The sequence below is a fragment of the Zonotrichia albicollis genome, chromosome 12, assembly GCF_047830755.1.
Source record: "Zonotrichia albicollis isolate bZonAlb1 chromosome 12, bZonAlb1.hap1, whole genome shotgun sequence".
NCBI classification, from domain to species: domain Eukaryota; kingdom Metazoa; phylum Chordata; class Aves; order Passeriformes; family Passerellidae; genus Zonotrichia; species Zonotrichia albicollis.
The window spans coordinates 3,063,904-3,086,072 of NC_133830.1; the positions used below are offsets into that span (position 1 = coordinate 3,063,904).

Sequence of the window (22,169 nt, forward strand, 5' to 3'; positions counted from 1 at the left end):
GTAATTTCCAAGCAGATCACAATATTGCAGAAACCACCCACTTTGACTGACACTGCTTTCAACACCAATCACACTTTTGGGGCTGGGGTGATGCTGTGTAGGGCCAGGCTGGCTGCAGCAGCATTTCCATAGCATTTGGGATCACAGTGATGCCGGTAGGGTCTGCAGCAGCATTCCCAAAACATTTGGGATCAGGGTGATGTTGCTCTGGCTGCATCAGCATTCCCAGAACATTTGGGATCACAGGGATGCTCTGTAGGGCCAGGCTGGCTGCAGCAGCATCCTCAGAACATTTGGGATCAGGGTGATGTGTGTAGGGTCTGCAGGAGCATTCCCAGAACCAGGAGTGTCCCACAGCCCAGCACTGAGGTGGCACAATCACAGCACTGCTTTTGGAGAGCCACCAGAATTTGTGACTTTGTTTTCAGACACTCCAAGGCTCAGCCTCACCTGCAGGAGCATATGGGCATGAAGCCCCAAAACAAATAGCCTTTAAGAAATAATGAGTTAAAACACGGAATGAGAAGTATTTGAAAAAGCATAGCATTTAGGAAACATATAGAGCAATAGATCAGCTAAAGCATGGAACATAATGACAAGAAAGAGAGATAGGGATAGGAGAATTGATGGGCTAAGCATGTTCAGAGCCAACAATGTCAAACTGACCCTAAGAGCCGTGCCAAGCCATGGGGACCAAGCCAAGTACACCGGGAATTGGCCATATTAGGATAGGATTTCAAAAGTTTAAAGAGGAAGACTCATCAGGTGACCCCTGCCCACGATGAAGGCAACCGGAACGACCACCAAGATAATCCTCAAAAGAGATGTCTCTGCCCACGCTTCGCCCACACCACGCCTCTTATGAATATGCTTGCAAAGACATGATTATGTATGTGATATGATGAAACCCTGCACCCAAAACTGTATAAAAGGCCTGCTTTTGTTACGAGATACTCAGAAATCCCTTTTGTGATTTCTCCGACGCGTCGTAATAAAATACCTCCTGTCTATGTTGACTTAAACTGAGTCTCTTAGGCAGTTATTCTCGCCTTTTGGGGCAAAATTCGGCATCAGGTAGCTGGGTCACCATTTTTCATGTGCAAATGAGGCTTGAGGGCATGCAAAAGGAGCCAGTGCCCTTCCCAACAGATGGTGGCATGGAGTGGAGATGCAGCTTTGGGGCAGTGCCAGGGGCTGCACACACAGCCAGGAGAGCTCAGCCTCAGCACTGCTGGCTTTGGGAAGGCACATCCTGCTCAATCTGCACACATTCCTGCTCCTGTTGGCCCCAGTCCCACTGTGGTGGTTCTTCAGCTTTTTCTGCAAGGTAAATCCTTGCAGTAATGGAGCATTGTGAGAAAATAAAACTCTGGGCTGAAATTTCCCTCAGGAAAAGCTCCTGCAGGGAGTGTTGAAGGAGAGGCAACACCAGACAATAAATGGAATATTTCCATATTCCGGATTCTCTGCCACTGAGAGTGAAAGACTGGAGGTGTTCTGCAGCACAGCCAAGGAAAACATGAGATCTGCTCATTCCTTTAATGACAATTACAGGTAATTAATCCAAGGGAACTCTTCCCCTGCACCCAGGAGCCTCAAGGTGAGGATGAGCTTCCTAAATTCTGCTGCACTCAACAAAGCTGCACCACTTAAATCCTCCTCTGAATCTTGCCCTGGGCAGCTGAAATGCACAAACAGATGCAGAATGAGCCTTTGCACTGTGGAAACACCTCTCAAGAGCATACGCACCTTCCAAACAGCTTTGCACTTTGTTTACTGAGCTTTATTGTCCCTGCTTCCCAAGTGCCTGCTTTGTAAATCTCTGCTGCTTCCCCTGCTGTTGCTAATTTCACCTGTTTGGGCTATTTTAAGTTTCCTTCCGCCAGCAAGAGTCTTTGAATTCTCTATTAATGGCCAAATGCTCACATCATTACCCCACAGGCATTCCCAAATCAGGCATTTCCATCCTGCCACATCCCCCCTTCCTCCTGGCCCTGCCTGCACCCATTCCCCTCTGCTGGGTCTGGGGGTTCTGAATCTCTGCTGAGTTATGAGGAAGTCTTCCAGAGAAAAGGGATTTTACTGCAACAATCACAAATTTATCTTTGCTCTTATCTACAGCCGTACCTGCAAGAAAATACCAGTCCAGTGTTTCAGTGTACTGCTGCCAGTTCTCATTGCCTGGATTAAACAGTCTCATTTCTCCCTAAATTGCCAGACTTGAAATATTTTATCACTCATGTTGTTTTAAAAAAGGTTATCCATGCACTCCTAGGAGGAATCATTGCTTGATCAACTGAACCAAGACAAGACAGAGAAATTCCCACTGTCCAGAACACCTGCAGCAGAGACCTCATCCCCCAAAGGCCAAACTCAAATCATCTCCATCAGCTCATAATTGATTTTCTCCCCTAAATTACCAAGCCAGGAAAGCATCTGAAAAGGCAGAGCTGCTGCTGCCACCACTGATTACTGCAGTTCTGTTTTGTTTACTGGTATTTCCATAGATGTGATTGAGCATTTGAACTCAATTAAAGGGCATCATCCACTGGAAAATTCACAGCACTGACCAGGCTGCTCCACTTGGAGCACTGGGAAGGAGATTTAGATCAGATGTTAGGAAGGAATTTGTTACCATGAGGATGCTGAGGCCCTGGCACAGGTGCCCAGAGCAGCTGTGGCTGCCCCTGGATCCCTGGCAGTGCCCAAGGCCAGGCTGGATGGAACACCCTGGGACAGTGGAAGTGTCCCTGCCCATGGGAATGGGATGAACTTTGAAGAGACATTCTCGTCTCTTCCCTCACCTGAAAACCCCTGTGAACACTGTCACACACTCCAGCCCTGTGCACTGAAAAAACCCTAAAGTCTTTCCACATCCAGCACTTACACAGGCAGCAGATCCTCTGTGTGGATGTGTTCCTTGTCCCAGGAGCACAGCAGGAGGAAGAGCTCAGGATGTGCAAACACAATTCCAGCTCCTGGTCCAGGCAGGAACGGCACAGAGCTGGGGATTGGGGCTGCCAGGACAGGAGCAAACACTGCTATTCATGTAAAACAGGGAAAAACAACCAGTCCAGACCCTGATGGATGAATGCACAACAAAACAAAGCCCCAAATCCACATCCTCGTGCCCTGCTCTCCCTTCTCCTGCACAGCCATTTCATGCACTTCCCCTCTGACAAACCTCTCCTTCCAGCACACTTTTACACCTTCCAGGCCTGACTAGCAGTTGTTGGGAATTTAGCTGCTAAGGACTGGAAAAGTACAAAACTGTGGCTAATTCCAAGTCCTGCACCTGTAAGATACAGGCCTAGCTGTAGTGTGATAACAAACAGTGAAAGAGACATGAGAAAAGGGAGATGTAACCCCTAAGGAATGAGGAAGAGTTCATGGTATAGTTTAACCAATAGATTGTTTGGCTTACAGAATATTCATAAGCTTATTATTTGCTGTATAAGTTTTTGATACTTTCTTCAATAAACTGGACCAAAATGACCTGAGGGACCGGGACCGAACCGGACCTGAAGGGCCTGTGATGAACCAACTGGTGTCCTGGTCCCCTTCCTTCGACAAGCAGTCACATTTATTTCCATAAATCCACTGAAGTGTAGATTTCTGTGCAGTTAAACATTTCCTGTGCTAGCAGACGTCTCCCATGTGTTTGAGCATCCAGAGCCACTTGCAAGCAGGCTTTGCTATCTGTCCTCAGCACACGCAGCCAAATCCCAGCATGGGGGTTCTGGTGGGGAAGAGTCTAGCACAGAATGAGGCTGAACAGAGAAATACTGTCACCAAAGAGAGAAAAAGAAAAATAGGAAAGAAAGAAGAGAAAAGCTGACCAGAAGAAGAACTGACACTGGAAAAATGCCAGTCCAGGACAGTCAGTCTTCAGACTGGCAGGAAAAATGTCACTAAGGGCAAAAGGAAGAGGGTCTCTGATGACAGAAGTGTGCACAGGTTTACACAGGGCTGATTAAAAAATAAACAACAATAAAAAAGTCACATTTCTCTCTACTTAGAGTTGGTAACAATTTATGGCAATTCACAGACACAACTGAGCAAAATTTATAGCCTGCAGTCAGACAGAGCCTTCACCTATCCCACAGGTCAGAAAAGATGTGAAACTACCAGGAAAGACGTAAAACTACCAGAAGGATGTAAAACTAGCAGAAAAGATGTAAAACTACCCAAACACCTGGGGTTTTCTACCTGAGCTTTTTCTCCTCTCAGGGGAGAATCCTCCTGGCACCAAACTCAAACCTCTGTCCAGGAGCAGGTCCCACCTTGGCAGGGTCAGGGCCCTGTGGGGCTCCCCCACCATGAGCATCCCTCAGGTGCATCCCCCTCTGCCCATGGCAGCCTCCAGGGATGGATCCATTGGCACTGGAGAGTCCTAAGAGAATTCAAACGAATTTCATTCAAATAAATTCAAATTTAGGGTCTTTTCACAGTGAATCAGAGAATCACAGAATCACCAGGTTGGAAGAGACCTTCAAGATCATCAAATCCAACCCAGCTCTGACACTTCAACTAAACCCTGGCACCCAGTGCCACATCCAGGCTTTGTTAAACACACCCAGGGATGGGGACTGCACCACCTCCCTGGGCAGAACATTCCAGAACTTTTTCATAGATATTTAAATACTGACAGAAGCAGCCAGAATTAAAACCCCACAAGGCGACTATCTGCATCTTTAAACTTCTAAATTCTTCTGTATAACTAGCATTTAAAGGCTTAATTTTCAAGTCCCACTTGTTTGAAATTATTTAATGAGTCCACATTGCTTTCAACAGGTGAAGATCTTATTTCAGACAGGTATTTTTGCAAAAAGGTTAAGTAACCTTATCTACAAATCCCTGAAAGGTGCCTGTGCTCAGCTGGGGCTGAGCTCTTTCTCCAGCAGCACTGACACAACCAGAGCACACAGCCTCAAGCTGTGCCAAGGGAAATACAGGTTGGATAGCAGGAAAAAGCTTTTTTACAGAAAGGGAGATAAATTTCTGGTGGAGTCCCCACCCCTGGGTGTGTTTAACAAAGCCTGGATGTGGCACTGGGTGCCAGGGTTGAGTTGAGGTGTTGGGTTGAACTCGATGATCTTGAAAATCTCTTCCAACCTGGTGATTCTGTGATTCTGTAATATCAGGCTCAGCAAAAGGCAGAGAGATGGGTGATGCTCCTTCCAGCCAGTCCAGCCTGCAGGGAGGAGGATTTTGAGTGTCAATATCAAACATTAAATAATCCAGAGCAGCCCAGTAATAACAGGCTAAAAATAAGTGAGTGAGCACACTGCCTATGGAACTCCAAACTGCCTGCCAAGCCTCACAGGACACGCACTCCTCCCCCTTGCCAGGCATCAAATGGATACTGCAGAGGCTTGGAAAAACCCCAGATGAATAGGTGACACATCAATTTCCATGTAGGTGGAGAAAAAAATCTAAATCCTCTATAGATGTCCCTAGTTTTCTCAGAAGCCACTGCTGCTGACCACTGTGAGGGAAGGGAGGTCTCACCTGGCAGTGCAATGAGTTTGTTCCTGAAATATGTCAATATTCTGCCTTTGGTTCATTTATTGCACCTGGTATAAAGCCCAGCCCCTGACCTGGGCACTGTGGCTGCTTTATTCTCCCCCTGTTTTCTGCACAGACATTTATAAATGAGGGGCAGAAGAGGCTTTTCTTCAGACAATTCCTTCTCTTGCTTTGTTTTCCTCCTCATCTAAGATAAAAGATAAAGTGTATTAGTGCAGGTTTTGTCAACAGAGAGCCACAGTTAGAGCTGGCTGGGTGACAAAACCTGGCCTCTCCAAAACACACTCATATTTTAATGACTGGGAAAGGACCTGGGGGTGCTGGTCAACAATCAGCTCGGCAGACTTTCCTCTCACCCACAACCTTAATAAAAAAGTTATTGTAATCATTACAATTTGAATCCTGAGCTTCCTTTTATATTCCTTTTTTCCCTACAAGTGTTTCAAACCAGCTGGGGCTGCAATGGTGATCCCAAAGCACAAAGAAATTGTCAACTCAATGAAGTGCTAGGAGAGCTGACAGCACATGTCCCAAGGGGGAAGAGTCTCATCCCAACTTCTCCAAGTGTTGCGGGGGCAAAGCCAAAGTTTTTATGTCAATTCTCAGCTTGGAATTAACTCCAACTGCAATTACAATTCAGGCAACACAGAATTCCAGAGAAAACATTAAAAAAAAAAAAAAAGAAAAAAAAAAACAAACCAGAAAAAAGATTTGGGAAAGAGAAGGATCTTAAACCAAGAGACAGTTTGTTAGTTATGTCCATTCTGGGAACATCTCAAATCTGCCCAGAGGCAAAACAAACCAACCCAGTTCTTTGCTGGCATTTGGGACACTTAAATGCTACTTGCCCTGGGTACTTAAATTAATATAAAACAAATCACCCTGGAGCAACAAACAGAACATTTCCTAGTAAACAAGACAGCTCTAATTATTGAACAGTGGAACCCAGAATAATTAAGCCACGGTATTCAGAGCAGCTGAAAGCTAATTATATAATCAAGTATCCAAAATATTTCAGCTCTCTTTTTGAAAAACAGAAAAACCAGGTTGTTTCATTTCAAGACCAGGGAGCAGCCAGCATCTCCAAGGACAGGGCTTCAAGGTGATGCATCTTTGCCTTTCCCAGAGGCTGGCTGGGACTTGGACTCCTTCCCTGGAGCCCCGGCTGCCCACTGGAGCAGCTGCTCTCCCTCCAGGCACGTTCTGGCAGCTGGGGGGGCTCTGCTAACAATTCCCTGCCCATTCTTTTTCCTGGGATGGTGCCAGCTCTGCCTCACCACAAAGCAATTATCCCCCTGCCCAGATACCTGCTCCTGTGGGGTACAGGGGCAGACACAGGGGGATCAGAGATTTCCCTGCACTGGTTTTAGGAGCCTGCAGCTGTTTGGAGTGGAGGGGTTGGGATGGAGGAGTTGGCAGTGATGCCTTTTTGGGCCTACCTAAAACCAGAGGTCAGACAGAATTAAGTAAATAAAAAGCTGTTCTATTTATTGAAGGCCTTCAGGTACATTTAGGGCAGACAAAGCCCCCCAGGGGCTGCATCCAAAAATGCATGATGGGTCAGGATTTGCACACTTTTATAAGTTTGGTCCATTTGCATATTGGGGGTGAATCTGCCAATTCCAGCTTCAGGTGATGAAGTCATTGACCCCAAGTTTGCTCCCCCAACTCACTTTTGTTCCCATCTCTGGGCCCTGAGGCAGTGAGGTGTCCTTGATTGCCAGGCTGCAGAGGAATTGTTGTGTCTGCCCCAAATGGGGAAGCAGCAGCTCACACTGAGTGTGGGGTTTGGAGTTACACACTAAAGAATTAAAGAATTACAAATATATGGAAAATAGAAAAGCTGAAATCCTGAGGCATCAGCAGCAGGAGGGACAGCACAGCCCTGTGGCACACACCTGGGAGCTGGCACCCCCTCAGCATGGCACAGAGCCTGGAGCCAGCCTGGTGCCATCAGGCAGCTCTGGCAGCTCCAGGGGATGAGCTGGACACTGCCAGGACATGGGAGATGTCAGGAAAGGTTGAGCTGGCACCTGCAGCCTGGGGTAATGGAGCTCTGGTCAAGGCTGGCACCTCAGCCCAGGGTAATGGAGCCCTTTCTCCTGCTGCAGGGCCCTGGGGCTGCCGAAGGTGCCAAAAGCAAAGGCTGGATTTTGGGATTGAGCTCCCCCAGTGCCTCATTGCTCTGCCACTTTAGCCATCCTGGATGCCCTGTGCTCTGAGCAAGGTGAAACACTCAGGAGCTGGGACCTGCCTGTTCTGGAGTCTAAATCCCGGAGGATGTGGGACTCCATTCCCCAACACAACACCCCCACCACCAACTTCAGTTCCTGCAGCTCTGCCCAGCCAGTGACACTGGGTTTGTGCTAACGTCACTCCTGGGACACCACGCAGTGCTGGGCATGGCACAGCTCTGGGAAATGCAGGCACTGGGGAAGCAGCTGCTAATGAGAACATCTGGATCCCCACCTCCTGCTGCTCATCAGCAGCGCCACAGCAGCTCTGCAGATGTTTTTAGGTAGCTGGGCCTGGTGCCAAATCCACGTCCTGACCTTTGAAAACAGCTTTTTTCTCTGTGACCATGCACAGAGCATCGAGCTCTGCCGAAAGCATCGGGCTCAGAAGTGATCATTCAGTCCCTGTTTCCCTTCAGACTTCATCATTACAAGGTCATCAAGCACAGCGTGGTTTAAAACACACATAAAACAGCCACCAGAGTTCTTAGGAATATCAAGCAGCTTCTCTGTCTTTCTGCAATGCTTCAATCTGGCTGCTGATTAGCTCTCACTTTATATTTAAAATTCCACTTGCCATAAGAGTGTCTGAGGGGGTGTTTGAAAGCTGAATGACATGACTGTAATTACAGGCAAATGGATGCTGCATGGCTAAAACATGATGGCTGCAGGAAGACCAAAGGGTGAAATTAAATACTTGAGAGAAGAATTAAAAAAAAATTAATGAAACCCCCGAATTATGAAGGATTTTAGCTAAAAGCTTTTCAATGTCTTTGCCTCCTGGCTTTGGAGTGCCTCATTCAGGTTTTTGCTTATTAGGAGACTTAGAAATGTGCTTTAAAATGATCCTGAGTTCCTCACCAGATCACAGGAGACAGAGAACACAATGAGAATGTGCAAGGTATCACATGGCTCAGATTTCCATGATGGATATTGGCAGCACAACCCTGTGGACATTTTGACACCTCCCCTGCTCCAAAGAGGTGTCACCAAGGGTCATCCGCACCTCTCCTTGTTCATGTCCACTGCTATCTACACTTTGACCAAATCCACTGATTTTCAGCCAAAAGCCCTCTCTTCTTGCCCCTCCTCTTTTTTAAGCCCTTGCTTTCAATCACTGAATCCTCGTTCTGCCAAACCTCGTGGCTTTTCATCTCCCCTTGCAGGAACCTGTGCCAATGAGTAGCCAAAGTACTTTTTGTTCTGTTCTCGAACCTGAGACCTTTTTGAGCTGGTTTTAAACTGTTTTCATGACACAGCACGGGGCAGCCAGATGAAGGGCCAGACCCTACCTGTCCATTGCTTTTCCCTCACCAAACCCATCCTTGCTCCACACCCCAGTCCCACACAGGACAGGGACCACACCTGCACCATGGAACAGCTGCAAGGACTTGGCTTTGCACCTCCTGCCTTGCTCAGAGACCTCCAACCCTTTCCTTGGGCATTTCTTTGCTCAGGGCCCTCCAACCCTTTCCTTGGACATTTCTTCAGAGCTCACTCCATCTCCACAGCTTCAGAAACCACAGAATTCCCATCCCAGCACTGCAAGGCTCTGTGCAGACCCTTCCAAGGCCCAATTCCCAGCAGCTCAGGGCTGGATGTTCATGTTGTGCTGAGTTTCCTTCACCAGCCCCGCTCCTGCTCAGCCTCCCCCTCTGGAACTGACGTGCTCATTATTGGAGCTGTTAATTTTATGGCTGCATTAAGTGGTGCCAGCAGAGCACGTGGGGCTGTGGTTGATTGAATGATTGATTTTACGCAGTTGTCTTCTCCCTGCACTGCTAAGGGTTTTTATTTGGGATTAACAAACCTCACCATTTCACCATTCCACTTCACAGCTCCTCGGCTCCTGTTTAACTTCTCTACCTTACATGCACTTTATGGGGCAAGGATCCTGTTCAGCCATCTCTAAATAAAATTTCTAAAGAAAAATAGCAAAAACAGCAGCCCATAAAGGATCTGAAGCATACACACATTTTTAGGGCGTAACAAAAAAAACCCATAAACCACACAAACCCTGACGCATGACACCCCAAATTCTTTGTCTCATTTTTAGTAAGAAGGTAACTTAGTTTGGTAAATATTATAAAGCTGTAATTACAGACACAAAATACCATTATATACTTTTTAATATATATATTATATATATATATAGTTACAGCTATATAGTTTTATATATATAGAGATATAGTTAAAATTTTATATAGATATAGTTATATAGTTTTATAGATATAGATATAGATATATAGATATATAGATATAGATAGACAGATAGATATATGTGTGTGTATATATATCATTTAAAGTATCTAGCTAAAACTAGAAGAAAATGTTCAAGAGCAACCAAAAAATGTCACAGGTTTTTGTTAACCTATTGCTGGTATAAAAAAAAGATCAAGGAAAGTAAAACACACAACTAATTAGTAGTGTGGTTTTTCAGGAACAAATACCTAAAAGCTGTCCTCATTCCATAAGAATTAGACATTTTGGATTCTCTCTACCTAAAATGAGACAGAAATTTTAAATATTTACATAACTGAGCTGCAATGTTCCATTTAGATTATTGCTGGGATGATTATTTTTTCAACACTCTTAATAAAAATAAAATAATTCAATACCAATTGCATTTTTAAAGACAAAGCTGCTTTGATCCCAAAAAGTTATGGCAGAAAGACAAGGTCTGCCAAGTCCTGAACCTGCAGCAAACAAGATGTGAGATCTTGGCAAAATGAAAGCACAGCAGAGAAGCAGCACTTTAAAAATCCTTAAAATTGGAGAGACACAAGATGATAACCCCATAAAGAAGTGAAAGATTGGAGGGCTGCATGATCACCTGTTTGGAGTGTGCAGAAAGCAATCCCAAGTTTTATAGACATTAGAGAACTTTGTGCTGCTTGCCCAAAAATAAAGCAGGGCTTGGAAAAAATCTGCCCCCGAGTCCTTGGAGAGTTTAAGGGTAGAACAAGCTGCTATCTTGAACAAAGATAAATAAGACACTTTATATTGCTTTTCAATTATTTCAGGCTGAGGATCACACTGTGGGAAAGAGAAAATGTCAAGCAGAGATAAAAGCAGGGCAGACATTGATAGAGGAACATGGATTTCCCTCCCCAGGAGATGCTGCCTTAACCCCCAACCCAGTGCTGGGATCTGCCTCAGCAGATGGAAAGGAGATGGAAAGGAGATGGAAAGGAGATGGAAAGGAGTCACATTTTGGTCCTGACAGGGGAAAGGGACAGTGGCAAAGAGCACAGAGCTGTCCCAAGGCTGGGAGGGCAGGGAGAGGCAGCACTGCAGTCCTGAGCACTGATGGGGCTGGCATTGAAGGCAGGGTGTCCCTGATGAAGGAAATTCTTGATATCTGACTCTATTGATTCAGAAGGCTAAACAATTTCTTTATTAAAACTATATTATATTACATTATACTATACTACATTAAAGAGATACTATACTATACTAAATTACATGCTAAAGAAAAACCTGTGACTGTGTGCTGCAGCCAGGACACAGTGATTGGTTAATTAATATAAACAACTATCACTAGAATTCAATTACCAAATCCCTTCAGGTAAACCATCTTCCTAACACATTCTACATGTGTAAAAACAACATGTTTTTTACATGGAGCAGAGAATAGGGATAAGGATTGTTTTATATTCTTCTCTCTGTGCTTCTCCAGGAAAAAGAACCTAGAAGAGAGAATTGTCTCTCTCTCTGTTCAGAGAATGTGAATGTCACAGGCTGGAATGTGGATGAGCCCTGGGATGTCCAGCCCAGTGCTCCAGGAGCTGGGAGCCACCAGGAACATCCCTGCTGTGCCAGAAACATCCAAACCAGAACATCCCTGCTGTGCCAGAAACATCCAAACCCAAACCCATGAGGTGCAGAGAGCACTGAGCCTGCCTCAAAACCAGCTCTGAGCTCAGCATCCTCCCCAGGTTGGACCTGCCCTGAAACCAACCCTGAGCTCAGCATCTTCCCCGGGCTGAATCTGCCCCTCTGATGATCCCTGGGGACCCCAGGGTGGGTTGGGCCAGCTGGGACCCAAAGTGTGACCTGAGGAGCTCTGCTGGGCCAGCAGCCAGCCCTGAGTGGGAGGGGATGAAAGGGGGGATGCAGAGGGCAGGGAGCTCTCTGCTCCCTTCAGGACACGCAGGACTGAGCCAGCTCCTCACAGCACAGAGCCAAGACCTTTTCCTGAGAGACAAAAGGAGGGAGGAGGGAGATCAGTGGTGTGTTACAGCAGAGCTGCCTTCAGCTAATAGCTCAGCAATTTGGGTTCTGTTCTCTCTGCTGCTGGGCTCAAAATATCTCCTGCTTCCCAAAAGACAGCCCTGGCTGCCAGCCTGCAGGCTGTGCTGAAGCTGTTCCACTTTGCAGAGGACAGCTAAAGATTTGTTCTGCTGCCTAAAGTGAATTTATTTTACTTTTTTTTTTAATCATCGTCATCTGGCCCCTCTTCAGAGCATTCATCCAGGAAAGGGGACACATGGGGTCCCAAGCAGTGCTCCAGTGATTATTTAAGTACATCAAATGCTCATTAGCTAAGGTAAAATCAACAAATATTCACCAGGGCATGGGCTAGAGAGGAGGAAGGAAATCAAACTATTAATTCAAAGGGCAAGGGGAGCATTTCTGAGCAGGAACTGAAGCTTCTGGGAGAGAAAGGCAGCAGCACTGATGAAGAGGAACAAAAAGGAAGCAGGAGAAGTGAAAATTTCTATGGCTAAAACAGGAAAGAGAAGAATTTTGGACAGAAATAAAAGAGAGGATGAGGAATCTGAGTGTGATGGAGTGGAAAATGTGAGTGAGCAGAGTTGAGGTGGCAAAGTCAGGCAGAGTCAGAAGCACCCTGGCAGCTCCAGTGAGTGGGACAGGGAGGTGACACCAGGAGTGCTCCTGAGAGAGGACATTGGCCCAAACACAGGGGAAGAGCAGGCTGCAGAGACAGGGCAGGAAGAGCAGAGAAACAGCAACACTTCCATGGACAAACAAGGCATGGAAATGGAAAGGGGCTGAGTTACACAGGGCGTATAAAGGAGGGCAATATCCATGGGCACAGCAGCACCAGACACTGCTGGGATGGTGGGAAGGTGGGATGATGGGATGTATGGGATGTGGGGATGTAGGGGATGGTGGGATTTTTGGGAGTTATGGGATGTATGGGATGCTGGGAGGTATGGGATTTTTGGGATGTTGGGATGTATGGTTTGCTGAGATGCTGGCATTTTTGGGATGTATGGGATGTTGGGATGATGGCATGTATGGGATGCTGGGATTTTTGGGATGTATGGGATGTTAGGATGATGGGATGTATGGGATGCTGGGATTTTGGTATGACGGGATTTTTGGGATGTATGGGATGTTGGGATGATGGGATGCTGGGATGTATGAGATCTATGGGATCACTGGGATGTTGGGATGCTGCTGCCTCCTCCCTCCTCCAGCACCCAAGCCCAGATGCACACTGTGCATCTTCTAACCCACAGAGCGAATTCCCTCAGCCCCAGAGATCTCAGTGCTGCTCAGTTCTGGCAGTGCTGAGGCAGCAGGAGAGAGGCTGTACACAAGCTCAGGCTGATCCAGGTTCTCACATCTGCTGGACTGATGGTTTGAAGGCAAGCTTGCTTTCCTGCAAACCTTTTAAACCCTTTTTGTGTTCACACAGAATCCACTTTATCTCCTGATTATACTCCTTAGCCTCTAAAGACTCTGCACAAGTACAGTCCTACTAGTGAGGCATAATATTAACAGCATGCACAACCTTGCCCAGTGCTGAACTGCTCCATCACAGTAATTACTGACACAAAAGTGCTTGATCTAGCTGAATAAAGTCCATGTACATTCACCAGGAACAGAAATCACAGCTGCTAAAAGTCAGATGCATAAAAGCAGCATTAGGGGGAAAAAAATGCAGATTTGTGGAGAGAAAAAAAAAATAATCTATTGTTGCTGATTTACCCATGTACTAATCTATTTTTGCCTCTAAACTGAAAGAGGGTTTTGTTTGGTGACTGACACGTATTTGAGTCACATCAGAAGGGAGAGAATAATCCCCACCTGCTGTCATATTGTTCTCCAGCTGATTGTCCTCTTGATCTGTAGTGCTCATATCACAGCAGGGAGCACATGGAAAAGGGGGTTGGACAGGCAGGAGAGATGTGCTGGAGAGAACAGTCAAAAATGCACAGAATGGCCTAATCAGCAAAGAGAAAATCAGGCTGTTGGCAGGAGGGGGGAAGGAAAATGAAGCAAAAAAAAAAAAAAAAACACCAAAAACAAAAGCAAAAAAGTTCTGTTGGGTGAGACACAATAACCAGAACCCCACACTCACGGACACGGATCCTGTGCCCCCCTTGCAACCCACACATCTGATTTTCTGTGAGCAGAACCATTCTCCAACAAAGCCCATGACAGCTCATGGTATAAGACAGCCCAAAAAATCCAGTTGTGACAGACACAAAATGTATTTCAGGCAGATTTTATCCTGCTGCTTGGGAAGTCCTGTCCTGCTCCCAGCACTGGGAGTTCAGAGCTGCCCCAGCACTCCGGGGTGGGAAATTTGAGTGCCTCTGTCTCCAGAGCAAGAGCTGCCTTTGGGCCATGTTTTTATAGATTAGTTGTTTGTACAAGTGAATTGGTTTTTGAAATGCCCTGATGCCTCTGGGACCCCCTGACACACAGTGTGAGCCCAGGCACTGCTGCAGCCCTGAGCCCCAGCCCCGCTGCTGCCACACCCAGAGCATAAAAAACGCTGAGTTAAAACCCAAAATGTAAAATTGATGTTCTCCCTGCCCAATCTGAGCCATTTTGACACAAGTCCAGGCTCCACCACAACGTTTTATTCATCCTGAGGTCTTTAATGAGGAAGAGTCATTAGCATGTAGTCAAACTCAGGTTTCCCCACCTCGGAGCACATCCCAACCTTTGCTGCTCTGTTACCTGTGCACAGCTTCTCATTAAACATGACACAGATTTGTTACCTTGCTGAGCTGGCTGTAAATTGAACTTGTCATAGTGAAGTGCATGTTTTCCAGTTCTTCATCTCTTTGCTTCCTGTTGCTATAGTGACCATTAGAAATCAGAGCCTAAAAGGCAAAGAGAAAGGAGATTCTCTCTCTGTTTAAATAGCACCTTCCATCTCCAGCACCAGCAGGTTCTCTCATTTCAGCTTTACTTGTTAAGAACCACACAAAGGAGCTGAGCTGCTCCAGCTCTCAGGGTCTCAGCCAAATCTGCTGAAGCCAAAGGCAGCATTTTCTATGGCTTCAAGGAGCTCCAGATCATCCCTGTATTGCCTCAAAGATGAATTCAGTACAGATTTGCAGCACTTTGCAGCTCATTTTAGCTTAAACCCTCAGTGCAGGAATATGCTGATGTCCTACTACAACAATGATGCCATGAGGAGAATGGGACGTCCGTCCATCCATCCATCCATCCATCCATCCATCCATCCATCCATCCATCATCCATCCATCCATGTGGAAGAGGTTTTACAGCTACTTCTGTGAGCCAGAGAGAAGTTTGATAAGAGGATCCATGTTTACCCCTGAAAGAATTTTCTACCAAGGCCATTGGCATGGAAACCAAGAAAGAAAGAAAGAGAAATAAGAGAAACCTGCAACTGCCTGTTTCAATGAGCAATTTGTTTGTCTCTTGTGACCATTGAGTAAACTGAAGAGTTTTGTAAGAATGTATAAAAAGCAAGCATGCTTTTTATAAATAAAATAAACAATAAAAACAGGTTTGAAGCCTTCTGAAAATGGAGTGTTGCTTTGTATTGTGACCATCTCAGCAACAATATATCCATCCATGGATCCCTCCATCCAATTCCTTCCATCCAATTCCTTCCATCCAATTCCTTCCATCCAATTCCTTCCATCCAATTCCTTCCTTCCGCCACTTCCTTCCGCCACTTCCTTCCGCCACTTCCTTCCTTCCTTCCTTCCTTCCTTCCTTCCGTCCTTCCTTCCGTCCTTCCTTCCTTCCTTCCGCCACTTCCTTCCTTCCCCATCCATCCATCCATCCATCCATCCATCCATCCATCCATCCATCCATCCATCCATCCCATGAACAAAGCCAGTGCCGACTCTCCCTTGTTACCACATGCCCTTTTCATCTCCTGAATTTATGTCCCGCTTTTTTGTTTTAAAGACAGAGTAGGGGCTCTTTGATAGTGGTTATTAATGCTGAGAGACAAAAGCCAAGGTAAAATCACTGGGATTGGGTCTGAAAGTGGAAGTTGAAGGGTAAATAACACTCTCGTGTACTGGGTGCTCTCTGCACCCATCCACACTGACTGGAGGCCTGAAATCAGAGGTATCACAGCTATTCCTTGGCTCAGATATCAACCCCAAGCCCATGAAAACACGTCATTATCCACCCCTTCCACAACAGAAGCTCTTCCTTCTCCCCTTCCTTCTCCCCCCATCTCTGCCAATGCTCCAGCCCAGAACACAAACAGCAGTCAGAAACATTCCTGAGTCATGTAGGAAATGCTCCATCTAAACCAACATCTGGCAGTCTTAAATGTTGTGTTTCAGTGCTTTGGGATACAAAATCACAGACACAAATTCCCTTGCTGATGAGCCCTCCACTTCCCCACATCCCACCTGCAATAAATGCAAGCCATCAACATCACACCCTGCAATTTACCCACACTTGCAGTTTATGGAAATATTAAAAATGAACTGCCAAACAGATGTTCAACAGACCGGCTTTGATAAGAGAACAAATGAGAAGTTATGAAACTAATGTCTTCTTAAGGGAGGAAATGCAAAGAGCTTGAAATTCAATAAGTAAAAAATGTGGAAATTAAAATTGTAACTTTTAAAAAATTGGTTAGAATCACTGGATTCCGCAGGGAAACACCCAATTTCTTGTCTGACAGCAGGTGGCAGCAGGATTCCCACCACAAATTCCAGATTTGGAATGACATCCCCTAGATCATATTTGATCACTCATCCATGCCCTAAGGTTGTTTGGTGAGTGAGCTGACAGAAATAAACCTGGGCTGAGCACATCTGCATTTCCACAGCTGCCAGTGGAAGTTCACAATGCAGGAGTTGAAGATATTTGGTGTTGAACAATTATTAATTACATCACTTTTTGCCCGTTAGAAGCCCCGAATTTGGATCAAACTTTCAAAAGTCTCTGCTGCTGTTACATCACAGCCCTCAGTGTAGGTGGGACTGAGAAACCTGGGCATTTAGAGGTGAAATATTTCCATCAAGTAGCATAAAAACATTGGTAGGAATTCCTAGAAAATGTAAGAAACTGCATTCTGTAAATCTCAACCCAAAACTACTTCAGAAGATGCTTTGGCAAAGGGATGCACACAGAATTGAGATGTCTCTGATAAAGCATCACGTGCTGGTCAGACTGGCTCCCACCAAAGCCTTATTGAATTTAGGGCTGCTGAGGAAAAGCAGGAAAAAATTATTATTGATGATACAGGGCTTTGAAATGTTTAAAGGAAACCTTACTCTTAATTATTCCACAATGTTACTCATGGAGCAAGACAGACATAACTGAGGGAGCTGCTTAGTGATTTGTTAACCAAAATGTAATTAAAGAATAGACAAAAAATGCTTTAAAATATTGTGAAGGTGGGGTTATTTGATTATTTTATTTTCATTTTTGTACTTAGCTTGTTTCTTAAGCTTATCCTTCAAAGCTGCTTGAGGTAGGGAGGAATTGTAGCACTAATGGGAGCAAATGGGGCCAGCTGGATGGAGCAACAGGAATTAAAGGACAATAAAGACAGAAAAAGACAGGACTGACCAACTGATCAAAGGTTGAAGAGACCCCAAATAATGACCCAAAGCCCACTGAGGCCAAGATAATCCAAGGTTTGAATGAAACCCATGAAGAAAAGAAAGTCTGAGGAGCAGAAGGGCAGAGAGAACTGGCCCTCACCAGCTTTGACATAAAACATTTGAAATTACTTAAACCTGTGAAGGATTTTATTTTTTTCTAAAATATTATTTGCAGGCTTAAATAAAAGAATTCCACCAAGGGAAGAGGCAATTCCCTCCTCTGTCCCCCTGCTTTTAAAGGATGAGATCCAAGTCATGAATATTACAGTGACTTAGAGATTCATTTACACAGTTTTACTGCTTTGGACAAAACACAGCCACTTTCCAAGCCTGATGAAATATTGTTATCCACATAATTCACTTTGTGCAGCTTCAGCAAGGCATTTGGATTTGTGGCTGCTCCCATTTGAGGGTGAGATTGAATTGGAAATTCAAATCTGAGGATCAGAAAAATATCAATTAAATTCCCCTCCCAGCCCAAAATCAAATCCCAGTGGGGAGGCCCTGGAGAGGGTCCCCATTGCTGTGACAATTGAGGACAATGAAAGAGCTCAAGCCAGAGGTGAACACAAGCTCGTTTCAAGTGATGATAATGAAATTTAGATCTATTTTATTAATAGTGGTAGCACTGATTGCTGTGAGCAGTAATGGGAGGCAGCAGAGCAATTTATGCTTTAGCCTTTGATAACATGGACTTATTAAGGATGTTATTGATTAAAGAGAAATTAGCAACTGGTTGATTAACTCATCCCTCATCTTCCCATTCCTGCTGTAGCAAAGGCCATGGAAGCACTGTCAGATTGCTGGTTCCCAGTTCTGACATTTAATAAATTTGGATTTTTGGACATTTTCAGAAGCTTTGTTAGAGCAAGTGTCCAGGTGCCCACGTTTTTTCTGGAAAGTGCTATCCCACCTGCTCCTTACACAAACTCACACTGGAAACTTGATGGGAATAATTAGAAAAACCCAAAAGAATCCCATGAACTGTTCTGAATAAAATTGTGAGTGGAATGAGTGAAACAGGCACCCCAAATTCAAAGTTTCTCACCTATTCCACAAGAGTTATTTCACCCCCATTCCAGCACTACCTGCAGCAATACTGATTAAGGAAGTACCTAAGGAAACAATTCAGAATATAACAAAGATGAAAATCTGGAAAATATCAGATTAAATGAGGAGGATGATGATGTGGGGCTCATGTTTCTAGCAGAGTTTCCATGCACTGGCTGTGACAATGGCTTGATTTGATCTCAGGGTTCACTTTGCCATAAATAAAATCCCACAGAGGGATGGGGCTGGTGATTCCCATCCCTGGAATTGTCCAAGACCAGGCTGGATGGGGTTTGGAGCATCCTGGGACAGTGGGAGGTGTCCCTGCCGTGGTAGGGGTGGCACTGGGTGGGTTTAAGGACCCTCCCAGCCCAAACCATTCTGGGATTCTCTGAAACGACTCTGCCCATCCATCCCCTCACACATATTTGGAAAGAAAGAGAGGAAGGATGAAGCATGATGAATATGGAGTCACCATATTCAGGGTTATTCTAACTTTCACTCAGCAAGGTACATCTGGACGCCTAAAAATAGCTGAAAATCACATTCCCTCCCTCTGTGATCCCCAGGCAATTCTCTGAGAGCCACACCTCTGGGTCAGGAATGGCATTTCTCACCAATTGACCCAGGAACTGCAGGGCAGCTGGGCTGAAAATAAAAATGCTTCAAATCAGTCACTCTTGTAGGAGATGCACAAATCCAAGGATAAGGCTGGCAGCAGCCAGATGGATGAAAAATTACACTTTTAAAAAAAGCAGAACAGGACAACCAGAAACTCCCTGGCAGAATGGGGTTTTTTTTTGTTGTTGTTGTTGGGTAATTCTGACTAATCAAAACAGAAGTACCAGAAATATGTCAGGATTCACATCTTGTTTAAAAACTGCAAAGAGCCATTTACTGGTGCTGGAACACAACATTTCAACACATCTGAAACAGAGTGCTGCAATTTTCCAATCTGAAAATATATTCTTGAGATTTTTACAACACTCTGGGATAATATCAGCTAAAAAGGCAACTCTGGGGAAAACATTACAAGTTCATGCATCTTCAGTGGTCTGAAATGAAGGTAGAGCTTGAAGATAATTTGTTTTCCAGGGGGAAAATGGGGTTATTGCAGGGGAAAACCATGCAAAGTTATAGCTTTTCACATATTCTTGAATGGCCAATTTTCACCCAGCACTTCTCAGGTACAGGGAGGGATGCAAACATTCATACAAAGGAGATGCCCTGAGCAAGAACAAAATACGCTGTTAAAATTCTTTTTTCTTATTTTCATTAATGCCTTGAGCAAGCAAAGCATCTCTTCATAGAAATATGGAATTTTTGATGTTGGAATGGACTTTAAAGACGATTCAATTCCAGCCCCCCATGCTGCCCAGCCACCCTGGCCCTGGGTGGAAGCAGCTCCCTCTTGTAGGACAAGCAGGGTATATTCAGATTTTCTGGCATTTGCTGCATGGCTGGAAAAGGACAAATATGCTGAAATTAAAGACTGGATCATAAAAAGGAACAGAGCCACAGAACAACCCAAACAGCACCAACCCAATATCAAAACTTGCTATAAGCACCAATCTTCTCTGCCTGAAAAGGGGCTGGAATCCTTGCTTTAAAGGAGCTTACATAATTTGGAGTTACATCCACAGCTCTACCTATTTTTATCTCAAAGGTGCAGGCTTGTTCACTTTCTACAAAATTCTCCATTTGCTGCTCTAGCCTGACAACAATTCTGATTCTTCTCCCCCTCTCTCAGCACGCACAGAGTTAGATAATGTCTGTCACAGGCCCCGTTTCCAGCTCCTTCTCCTTTATTTTCTTACAAGCACCATGAATCCCAAACACTGAAGTGCTCTCCCCTTCAGATTAACTCTGCACCTGAGCCATGCCTGCTCAGTGGGAAAATCTCAGCTTTTCAGCCCCACAACCCTTGGCAGTATAAATCCTCCAAGAAAGATCATTTCGAGGTAAGTTAATTACAGACTTGAATCTTAAATGCCTGCTTCATGTTCTTCTCCTTTGAGCCAATAATTCCTGTGGACTGCACATCATCCTGTCATGCAGCCAGGATAAAAAAATGCCAAGAAAATAAACCCAAAAAAAACCCATCCAGCTCCTGTTTGCTGAAAACCTTTTGTCATTCCCTGGCAGTGCTTCCATACTTGAATATTCCTGTTCATTTGCACATCCTGACCTGCAGCAATGGAGATATTTGATCACTCCAGAGGCAGCTCTTGTGTAAAGAGCATTTTTCGCTCTGTTTTAACATATGCTAATAATGATATCTGTGCTGGCGCTTCCCCAAGAGTTTTAAGAAAAAAAAAAGTCAAATTTATCATCAGTTTTGCCACACCTGAGACATACAGACATAGGCACAGGGCATTTCCAACTGTATTTACACTCAAACCAGGCCTCTACTATCAGGGATGTGCTCTTTAATTTTAATTCCCTCCACAAATCACACTGAATTTTGCAATAGGAGAATGAAGATGCAAGCACAGTGCATTACTCATTTAAAGGACTTGGAAACTTAAATCTGTACTGTATTGTGGGGGAAAATCTTGCTGCTTTTCCCCATGATTGCTCCAATTACTACTTTCTATGTAAGAGCAAAAATATCTTTAAAATATTGCAAAAACCCTGCATAATATATCCAAAAGGAGATGCAATTGAAATCAGTATTCACCACAAATTTTAAGATAAAAAAAACTCTTCCCTCAAAGGATCTGAGTGCAAAAATTCCCAATTCCATGGCTGCATGTGTTGACTCCTTATTCTCAGGGCTCCTGCCCTTGCATGCAGTTGGTATTTATTTTGTGAAATAATATTCATAGAAAATAAGAAGTTCTTTCCTTTTTAAGCCTTCTATGCAACACTTCCAGTTTTTCTCCAACCTTTAACACTCTTGTAAATAATATATTTAGCACAAAAAAAAAAAACCACCTCAATTTTAGTGCGGATGTACAGAAAGGAATTAAACAACAGGAATATTTCCTTTTTCTGTAATTCACAACATGGGCACTTGACAAAGTGATGGAGCAAAAGTTCAACAACTTTCCCTGGGAAAAGTGGAGGTTGACATGGACTCAGTTACCATGGAAGGCAAAATGAGCAAAGTTTATGAAGGCTGCCAAGCAAATAGGTGGCAATTTACACATTCATTTACATATTTTTTAACTTTTTTAAAGATGACAAAGCCTAGGGAACATGGCCAGAACTCCATAATATATCAAAAATAATAATATATCAAAAATAATAAATCAAATACTGACAGAAGGAAGGTAAAACACCTGGCTCAGAGCTAAGTTGTGTTTAAGGACCTTTCTTCCCCCTGCCACAGCGTCACATCAGACACCTGAAAAACCTCATTTTGTCACCAAAGTGCAGAATTCCCAATGCTGCCACCTGGGAATGTCGGTGCAGGTGTGCAGGGCACAGAGAAATGGAGCTGAGCATTGTCCTCCCACTGAGAGCAGCCTCTAACCCAGCAGGGCTCACAAGCCAACTCCTGCTCAATTTAACCCCCAAATTGTCCCTCAGGATC

General features: G+C 44.7%; 1 long non-coding RNA gene across 2 annotated transcripts in view; it reads right to left on the reverse strand.

Annotated features, from left to right (window-relative positions):
• LOC102060878 (uncharacterized) overlaps positions 1-15,049 on the reverse strand; it is a 39,480-nt gene extending 24,431 nt beyond the window's left edge. For both annotated transcript variants that reach the window (XR_012582321.1, XR_012582320.1), the window contains exons 1-2: positions 14,747-15,049; positions 13,824-13,927 (exon numbers count right to left, since the gene is read on the reverse strand). This is a non-coding gene — a long non-coding RNA (uncharacterized LOC102060878). The remainder of the gene's footprint in view (positions 1-13,823; positions 13,928-14,746) is intronic.
• Between the last annotated feature and the right edge of the window lie 7,120 nt (positions 15,050-22,169).